Source organism: Bactrocera dorsalis, chromosome 5 (genome assembly GCF_023373825.1).
Source record: "Bactrocera dorsalis isolate Fly_Bdor chromosome 5, ASM2337382v1, whole genome shotgun sequence".
In the NCBI taxonomy this organism is placed as follows: domain Eukaryota; kingdom Metazoa; phylum Arthropoda; class Insecta; order Diptera; family Tephritidae; genus Bactrocera; species Bactrocera dorsalis.
The window spans coordinates 46,248,247-46,257,020 of record NC_064307.1 but is presented as its reverse complement, the minus strand read 5'-3'; the positions used below and the strand labels follow the sequence as shown (position 1 = coordinate 46,257,020).

Genomic DNA, 8,774 nt, shown 5'->3' with positions numbered 1-8,774 from the left:
ATATATGTGACAACACTACGATCCAATTCACAATCCAATATATAATTAAATAGAAAACCGTGATGTATGCTGCAATATGTAGGTTGATTATCATGGCTGATTGCCACAGCTTAAAGATGCCGTGGCCCGGAAAAAAAAGTGTATTCATTGCAAGATTTGGCCGAAGAAACTTTTTGGGCAAATTTTAGAATAGCATCCCCGGATTTCGGGGTTAAAATGGGTATATACGGATAGAGGAAGTCTTCTATAATAGATTAAGAAAATATATATATATATATAGTTGCCGCTGATTTATGGGTTTTGAGATATTTGCATTAAAAGTTCAAAAATTCAACTATTTAAAATACGTGCTTTCCCATTTATAATGAATTTTATGGTTATATTTTTAACTTTTATATCCTCTAAAACTTCATTAAATCGTTTCAAACATTTATTTTATATTAAATAGTGCAAAAATAACTTTAATTCAACATTTAACTTTCGTTCATTTATTTTTGTTCGTACAATAACAAAAGGGTTGCGTTCTAACTAATAATCAGTGCTACCTTACGTTCATATTTTACAGAAGAACCAAAAGAATTAAAGAAAACAAATAATACCCCAATGACAGGAAATATATAACACATTAGTTTTCTGCATAGAATTCCTTTCTGCATTGGCGGCCTTTGGCCGCGCTTCAAAACAATAACCCTCGGTCGCACCAACCCCTCGGCGGGCTCAGTTCTTTTGCGTTGAACTCCTTTTTGCGTTGGCGGCCTTCGGCCGCGCTTCAAAAAACTAACCCTCAGTCGAACCAACACCTGGGAGTGCTTAGTTTTTTTGCGTTGAACTCCTTTTGCGTTGGGGGCCTTCGGCCACGCTTTAAAAAAATAACCCTTGAATGGACCAACACCTGGGCGTGCTCAGTTTTTTTGCGTTGAACTCCTTTTTGCCCGATCCAACACCGGGATTTATCAACATAATGAGAATTCTGAAAGATTTTAAATTACTCATCACACGACAATAAATTTAGTTATGACGTCACAAACTTTCTTTTTTCTTATTTTTATTCCATTGCAAAATATGGCATCACTAATTTTTTGCTTGTTTACAACCACTTTCTTATTTAATGTATTGTTACAAAAGTAGTATTAAGTTGTATTTGTATTGCTATATGCATCCCTTATTATGAACAATAGCTGTAGGTATATGGAATAGCATTTGTCTTGTTGTAGCATCTGTCTGCTTGTCGAAACAAAAGACATCTAGCGCCGCAGCTGTCTGCTTGTACACTTAAACAATTTCTGAGTCTGGCGCCGCGGCTGTCTGCTTGACTAAACAATAGCTGCATTTGGCGCCGTATAGCTTTATGTTCTTGTAATTTCCAGACGCTATATTCTAGAAGGACACGTCGGCATCAGCGAGGAGTGCGTGGCTATATAAGCCGTAGGAGCGCCAACGTAATCAACCACTGCTAAGAGTAAACTGCTATAGTGTAGACGAGTTGTAAAATAAAGAGTTGTTGAATTGAATTAAACAGTTTTGGTTTTATTCGTCAATCCAGAGATTCGAACCTAGCAAAGTAAATTAGCAAGCAGTAAAAATCGTAACAGTATAAATGCATTATAACTAAAGTTTGATATGGAACTAAAGTTATTTTTGCACTATTTATTATAAATTAATTGTTAGAAACGAATTAGTGTCGTGTTAGTCGATATAAAAGTATAAAATATAAGTGTAAAATACATTATAAATCGGAGAAAGACGCATTTTAAATAGTTGATTTTTTGATCTTTAAATGCAAATATCTCAAAAACCATAAGTAAGCGGGAACTATATGTATATAGTATATTCTGGATCTAGAGGACTTCCTCTATCCGTTTGTACCCATTTAAATAGCGGCCATACACAGGCACACATGTGCGTTCGATCGGTATGTGTAAACATGCGGTTTACTCGTGTATGAGCTTGTTCGCGTACCGATCCATGTTCGCAAAAATGTTTGATTTTTTACGATCGGTGCGCGAACATGTTTATCGTGTATGGTGTACAAAATCTCATTTCTCTCGTGTCGTCGAGCAGTGAAGATCGCGGACAATTGCAAGTGTTAAGGGGAGAGACTGCTTTATAGTCATATATTTGAACATCTTTCACAAATTTTTTGAATACGAAATCTTTGATATTCTGCCTTTAGGAAGCAATTTCCCGATGCATCTCGCATATGCATTTATCAGGAACAAAAAAATTCATGTTTTTTAATAACTTATCTTCTAGTTAAACTAAGAGAATTCCAAGAAAAATTTACTTTATTTTGTTTAAAAATATGTTCAAACTTGACTTTTCCTAGTTTTTTTTAGTTTAAATAGAAGATAATTTTATGCTAAAGATAATAAACTTTGCCCAATCCCAACTTTGCCCGCCAATTAAAATAATCGTAAAAATAAAAAAAACCGAGAAATCGCGCTTTTCGCTTTTTGCCCAAGCGCCCATATACTTGTATGTATCTGTCTGACGCTCGGACACTATTTCCCTTCTAGCTTCGACAATATTTCGAGTTCCAATCTATAACTTTGTTTGTTGTTAGATAATTTTTAAAGGGATTTAAGCGATTGTTTGAAGCTTCTAAAGCAGGCTCTCCCCTTAATAAAGATTTCGTATCTGAATTTATTGATCTTATAAAAAATTAATTGGCAATTTGGCAAACGAAAAGTGATAAATATGAAAAAAAAATTGAGAAAAATAAAAGTTGGAATAACTTATTAACGAAATACAAATAGATAAAAGTGCTACATTAGAAATAAATTCGAAGGAAAGTTCCGCTTGCCTGTCGCACATGTTAACTGTGTGAAGAACGAACGCAAAATGGATTTGTGTGTCGTGTAAGGGCAAACGAATTCACACAGATCGAACGCACAAGTGTGCCCATGTATGTCCCCTTAACCCCGAAATCCGGGATGCTATTCTAAATCGGAGCTAAATTATTTATTGCCGCGAACAGATTGAAAGCATATACATATATGCATATTCAGACTTTTTGTTCTTTTCGACTTAAGGGGTTAGAAGTAGTCAGAGGCACGAAAAATGAGAGTTTTCAGTATTTTTTTTTGCTATTAAATCATGGTTTTTTACAAAAGTAGTAATATGGCATTATTATAGGATGTGTTGACTTGAAGTCACGAAAATTAAAAAAAAAAAAAAAATATTTTAAAAGTTATAGTTGTTTGTGTTGTCCCTGTTCCAAAAAAGGGTACTTGCGGTGACAAGCATAATTCCTTGGATATTCATCTAAAAGCAATCGGACAAAAAAAAAATAATTTTATAAATAGATAACCCCGGGCCTGATCGAAGAAGTTTTTTTTTTAAACTAACAAAATGGCGGCCTCAGGGAATTTTTTCTCTAAATTTTTGCGAAGAAATCAACAGTTAAATGGTCTTAAAAAATCGAAATTTTCGAAAAAATAAAAATCCTTCTATCAGGCCCGAGTTTATTTTGTATTCTAAAAGTTGTATGAATTTTATTAAAATCTACTGAATGGTTTTCGAGTTACAGTTGTCACCGGTTCAAAAAACATTGTTTTGAGAAAAACGCGTTTAAAATTTGCCTTTTTGCTTAGAAGTGCCCGAGCTCTCTTTGTTACTTGTCGAATAACTAAAAAACTAATGATCGGATTAACGTGAAATTATCGGGGAATATTTTTAAGATATTACACTTTACGAAAATACAAAAAAAATTAAATTTTTGAAAATTCTAACCCCTTAATTTATTTCTGTGCTTTTAAGTGTTAAAAAAAACACTCACATTTGCATTTCCACACAAATTGATTGATATTGTTAAATTTTGATATCAGTCCACGATAGCAATGGCTTTTGTTTGCAAAAATACGTTATCAGTTGCTTTGACTGTATTTTAAAGTTAGCACACAATTTGAAAACAACTACATATGTACTTACTCGTGAAGCACTCACAATTGAAAGCAGAGATAAAGAGATTCCCAACTCTCCTGTCACTGGAAATGTGAGAGCCGCTCACCTACCGAACTTTGACAAATGACTGGATTGGGTAGGTGTTGACGTTTTGCTATTGGAATGACTGGAACGGCCAGATTGAAATTATACCAAAAATATATGTGAACGGGGAAATTTGTTGCCGCCGTTCAAGATGGCTAATAAAAATTTAAAACAATGAAAATCAAAGAAAATGCGAAATTTAAATATATTTCATGAAACGTTTTGTACTTTTATGCATAATAGAATTAATTTTCTATTACAAATTATTAAAAACATTTATTAATTGAGAACTAAAAGGCTTAATTCACCTTATTAAGTATTGAAAGATCGAAAGTCAGCTGATTTAATATACTATAAAATCATAAAAAAGGAATTAAGTAGATTCGCCATATATTAAAAGTCCGATATATAATAATTTGCAATCGTAATAAGTGTTGGGTGTTTTAATTTAAAATGCCCAAAAATTTTTATTTTGTACGATCTGGCCATATTGGAAAATGTTATAAAAAACGCTTATTTTGAGGCGCTCTCACACTGGAATAAGTTGGCCATCCCATTATCATTATAAGGAGAAACTATTTAAATCTTTTTAAAGTATATTAGAACAATTGACTTTTGAACTTTCAATACCCAATAAAAGGATTTAAGCTTTTTAGCTCTTACTCAATAAATGGTTTTTGTTGAGAATACCAAAAGTCACACTTGTACACATACACATTGTGTGTGTGTGGAAAGGGAATGAACAATGAAGATCACAGAGAGAGGCAAAGCTCTCTCTTCTCTTTGTTCTCTCCCTCTCTGCCTAAGAACATTTTTGCTTCATTTTTGTATGCACATGCGTGCCCTTTTTACTTACTTGCAGACAACGAGAGCGTGCGGTTGTGTTAAAGAAATAAATATTTAAAACGACAATTAAAGTGTTTTTTTCATTTTACTATTTTGGCAAATAGGGCTGGTGTGTTTCCTGGAGTCGATAAAAAAACATTCATTATATAAACTCCATAGGTTATGGGCCCAGTCACCATTTGCAGCTAAGTGCTATAGTGAAGTGCTTTGAATATTAAATTAAATAATTAAAGTGAAATAAAAAAAAAAAATAATAATAATAATTAATATTGAAATTTGTGCTTATTTGTACATAACAACGCACCAAATTGGAGCACTTTTTTTTTCTTTCAGTTTCTATGCGAGTGTTAAGCAGACTAGCAACACAAATTCTAAGAAGCGCATAACAGTCAAAAAAGAAGAACAGTTATTCTCGGAAGATGGAAAAAGGAAAGAGAAACATAACACCCTTTAACGGGGAAAAGTATTCTATATGGAAATTTAGAGTCAGGGCTTTGTTAGAGGAAAACGAGTTGTTAAAAGTGATTGATGAGGAACCAAGTGATAAGGAAAGTGATGAAGTGAAGCGAGCAGAAAGAAATGCAAAGAGTCTTGTAATTGAATATTTGAGTGACTCTTTTTTAGTTTTTGCCAACAATGGGAACTCGGCTAGGGAGATTTTTGAAAATTTGGACACTATTTACGAGCGTAAAAGCCTGGCATCTCAGCTTTCATTACGCAAACAACTATTGTCTTTAAAATTGAAGGGTGATACTCCGCTATTAAACCACTTTCGTTTATTTGATGATTTGGTTACTGAGTTAGTTGCGGCGGGAGCCAAGATAGATGAAATGGACAAAGTGTCTCATTTGCTTCTAACACTTCCAACTAGCTATGATGGGGTAATAACAGCGATAGAAACTCTCTCTGAGAGCAATTTAACATTAGGCTTTGTAAAGACTCGGCTTCTCGATCACGAAATTAAACTAAAAGGAGTTAGCAAGGACACAAGTGCAAAAGTTTTGCAGGCTATAGGCAATCGAGAGTCTAGGGATAGCACATACAAAAACAAGATAACAAAATTTGTGAAGAAACAATTTCAGAATAAAGCAAAGCTTAGGCTGAAGTGTTTTCATTGCGGCAAATTAGGTCATATAAAGAAAGACTGTTTCTTCCTAAAAAGGCAGGCAGGTGGCAACCAGAATGTTCATGTGCAGAGTAATGTTAGAGAGAGACAGGCTCAGATGGCAACAGCAACGCAGCCAGAACGCTCGTTTGCATTTATGATGAACGTAACGGTTAGTGAGAAACAGACTCAGAAGGCAGCAACGCAGCTGGACTGTGCTTTCGCATTTATGATGAAATTAGCTAATTCCAGTGAAAAGACAGATGGCGTAGATTTTATATTAGATTCAGGGGCGTCAGATCATATAGTAAATGACATAACTGTATTTTCCGAGTATGAGAATATAAATCCAAGTGTGGCGATTGAGATTGCAAAGCGTGGAGAATTTGTGTATGCTACTGCTAAAGGACAAGTTAGTCTTAACAGTTCTGGGAAAAACATTACATTACAAAATGTACTGTATTGCAAGGAAATCCCGCACAATTTACTATCCGTGAAGAAGATGCTAGATGCTGGAATGTCCGTCGAATTTAATCCGGATGGTATAAAAGTAATCAAAAATGGTAACTTGGCATTTGAAGGGGTATGTAAGTATAATGTACCGATTATGAAATTTTATTTAAATAGTAAAGTATATACATCCAAAATTTTAAATGATGCTGAATATCGCTTGTGGCATGAAAGGTTAGGCCATATCAGTGTAGGAAAATTCTTAGAAATTAAACGGAATAGCTTGTTTGAAGATGTTGAACTTATAAAAAACGTACAGCTAAATAGAAATGAAATATGTGAGGCGTGTATTAACGGAAAGCAATCTAGGCTAAAATTCGAAAAATCTAAAAACAAAGAAAATATTGACCGCCCATTGTTCGTAGTTCATTCTGACGTGTGTGGTCCGATTACGCCCTCAACTATTGATAATAAAAACTACTATGTAGTATTTATTGATCAGTTCACACATTACTGTGTGACATATTTAATAACTTATAAATCAGACGTGTTTTTTGTATTCAAAGACTTTGTGGCGAAAAGTGAGGCTCATTTCAACTTAAAAATGGTAAATCTATATATTGATAATGGTAGGGAATACCTCTCTAATGAAATGCGTGAATTTTGTGTAGAAAAAGGTATCAGCTATCATTTAACGGTTCCTCATACCCCACAATTGAATGGTGTTGCAGAACGGATGATTAGAACAATCACCGAAAAAGCTCGTTCTATGATTAACTGTACTAAACTTAATAAAAGTTTTTGGGGTGAAGCTGTTTTAACAGCAACTTATTTAGTTAATAGGTCCCCAAGTAGAGCTTTGGAAAATATAAGAAAAACACCATATGAGATGTGGCACAAAAAGAAGCCAATATTAAAATATTTAAAAATTTTTGGATCAACTGTATACGCACTAAATAAAGTGCGTAAGCGAAAATTTGATGAGAAATCTATCAAGACTATACTCGTTGGGTATGAGCCAAATGGCTATAAATTGTGGAATGAGGAATCGAGAAAATTTATGATAGCTAGAGATGTAGTGGTGGACGAAAAAAATATAAAATCTATGACCTTAAATGAAAATGACTCTGTGGTAAAACATAGTGATGTTAGCAGAAGTCATGATTCTCCAATTGAAGAGAATGAAGAGTCAAATTTTTCATCACAGGAAATGAATGAATCAATGGATTCAAAGTCTGGTGAAAACTCAAATGAAAATTCCACTTGTCTCGAGAATACCGATCCAGTAGTTGAAACTGGTGATAATATACAAGAAAATGAAAATCAACAAGTCAGACGCAGTGAGAGAAATAAAGATAAACCAAAATTATCATATAAATTTTTAGAAAAATGTCTTATGAATACCCAATTATGTTTAAGTGATATTCCCAATACATATGAGGAAATTAAATTTCGCGATGACAGAACCTTGTGGGAGGAAGCCATTCAAGATGAACTAAATTCTCATTTTGTAAATAATACATGGTGCTTAGTGCAAAGGCCTATGGATAAAAACATAGTAGATTGCAAGTGGGTTTTTAGTTTGAAGCAAGATGAAAATGGGTTTTTACTAAAATATAAGGCAAGACTGGTAGCAAGGGGCTTCACCCAAGAATATATGATGGATTATGATGAGACCTTTGCACCTGTTGCACGAATTTCTAGTTTCAGATTTCTTTTAGCATTTTCTAATCAATATAATTTACTGATCCATCATATGGATGTAAAAACAGCATTTTTATATGGAACTTTAAAGGATGAAATTTATATGAAGGTTCCAAAAGGTTTAAACCAGTATGATGGAAATAAAGTATGTAAACTAAATAAAGCTATTTATGGCCTTAAGCAAGCTGCACGCTGCTGGTTTGAGGTTTTTGAAAGTGCACTTAAAAATTTTGGTTTTCAGAATCTAGAAGTAGACCGATGTATATATATTTTAAATAAGGGAGATATAAGTAAAAATATATATATACTATTATATGTTGACGATGTGGTAATTGCCACCAGTAGTTCCGAAAGTATGTCTAAATTTAAAACTTATCTTTCAAGTACGTTTCAAATGACTGACTTATGTGAAATACGACATTTCCTTGGAATAAAAATTGATCGAAAAGATGATCAAATTTGTCTCAGTCAATCTGCATATATTAAAAATATTTTAAAGAAATTCAAAATGGAAGATTGTAATCCAGTTAGTACCCCTCTTCCAAGTAAACTAAATTATGAGGACTTGCAAGCTGAAGAACCGTGTGAGGCACCATGTAGGAATTTAATTGGCTGTTTAATGTATATAATGTTGTGCACACGTCCGGACTTGAGTACATCAATAAGTATCTTAAGCCGGTAC

At 33.6% G+C, this 8,774-nt stretch overlaps 1 protein-coding gene across 1 annotated transcript in view; it reads left to right on the top strand.

Moving 5' to 3' along the window:
- The window catches only part of LOC105233992 (UDP-glucose 4-epimerase), a 199,652-nt gene that overhangs the window by 167,399 nt on the left and 23,479 nt on the right, over positions 1–8,774 (top strand). The window lies entirely within an intron of this gene.